Source organism: Azolla caroliniana, unplaced genomic scaffold (genome assembly GCF_043228905.1).
Source record: "Azolla caroliniana isolate FFs.n. ecotype wild unplaced genomic scaffold, voAzoCaro1.0.p SCAF_15, whole genome shotgun sequence".
Lineage (NCBI taxonomy): Eukaryota > Viridiplantae > Streptophyta > Polypodiopsida > Salviniales > Salviniaceae > Azolla > Azolla caroliniana.
The window spans coordinates 9,772,778-9,774,427 of NW_028230450.1; the positions used below are offsets into that span (position 1 = coordinate 9,772,778).

The window sequence follows — 1,650 nt, forward strand, 5'->3', positions numbered from 1 at the left end:
ATGGGTTGTGTGTATATATCTTAGTTGTGTGGCATGTGTGTATATATCTATCGTTATGTGTATGTGTGTGTAGTGGCTCGCGTTTATTTGCACCTAAATCATAAATATCCTTTTACTAATAAAGGCTCAAGAGTTCATTATTTGGTTCGATAGCTATTCTCTATTTAAACTCTATAAAATTTCATCAACAATCATGATGAATACTCCATCACTATAAGAAGTTCCTTCAAATGCTCAATAATTTCTCATATCACTACAAGAAACATACGGTGGAGAGAGAGAGAGAGAGAGAGAGAGAGAAAGTCAAAGAAGCAACTACAAAGAAGAATCTCTCTCTCTCTCTCTCTCTCTCTCTCTCTCTCTCTAAGGCACATTCTCACAAACAACTCATTTCAAAAATAGCTGAGAAATACACAGTTTGAAGTGAGCACTTCTCAATGCAATCACAAATACTTAAAGAGTGGTCTAAACAGATAAAAAAAGACCTTCTACTTATGTAGTAGCACCCCTTGTATTCCCTTTCTTCCTTTGAATCTTCTTTTGGTAGCACTCCAGCTCTTTGCCCTCAAGAATATAGCCAACGGCTCTGCCACATTGTCCAAGCCGAGAACAAATGCAACCAAGCAAACGGCCACTCGCAAATTGATCCTCAAGATGTGGATCTAGTTTTCGATCCTTGACACTCTCAGAAATTTTGCAAGCTACATGGTTTGCTTTGCTTCCCCTTTTCTGCCTCACCAAGTGTCTCTCCTTCCTCAGATTACTTCTTGCTGGTTCCTCTAGCCTCGTTAGCAGCCTTCTTCTTCTTCCTGATTTCAACACCATAGTGCTGACTATACCAATGTCTGAAGGGGGCATCATCAATCTGGACAATTGCAGACTTGACTAGTGTCTATGTCCGCACAAGCTCATTGTTCGAAGCATTATAGACGACATAAAGGATGTGTGCCTTCCATGTCACAACCTCTGATCCCCACGAGTAGTTCCTTGTGTCGAGCCTAAGGGCACTGAACTTTAGGTTTCCACCTCTCACACAGACCTTTCACACTGTCTTGTCGTTGGATAGCTTCGTCATTGCAACCTGACGCCCAAGCTCATACTTCCTCTTCTTGCGCCATGACTTCTTCTTTCCTCCTGTGGCGCACCTCTTATGGGTAGAATTGCGGGAGATACTCATGGTTGTAGGCTATGGCGTTGTAGTAGAAGCAGAAAAAGAAGCCCTCTCTCTCTCTCTCTCTCTCTCTCTCTCTCTCTCTCTAAAAATCCGAATTCTTTCTCTAATTTGATCCCAATGAAGAGTAAGTTGAGCGTGTTAGCTAATATATGAACAACACATGCATGCAACCAAAGGCAAGTAATAAGGCACTAGCCTTGATGATTATGCATGACCTTGTTTGTATCAAGGGCACCCAATTGGCACGAGATGAAGAACCAAAGAGAGGATTCTCATTGAGAGGTTGGAATGAGAAACGATGAAGAAACTTGGTGACGCACTTGCCATCTATGGTGTTCTTGGGGCAATTGTTGATATACAGGGTGAGCAGAAATATGATCACATTCACGATGATAATGAGGGGAATGAGAAGGGATATCCTCCTCTCCTTCGTCTCTTCCGGGAAATGCAGGGGCACACTAGAGTTTTGAACAAGG

The 1,650-nt window shown here is 42.2% G+C and overlaps 1 pseudogene; it reads right to left on the reverse strand.

Annotated features, from left to right (window-relative positions):
- Nucleotides 1–373: 373 nt before the first annotated feature.
- LOC147854551 (small ribosomal subunit protein eS8 pseudogene) lies at nucleotides 374–1,212 on the reverse strand (annotated as a pseudogene).
- Nucleotides 1,213–1,650: the final 438 nt, after the last annotated feature.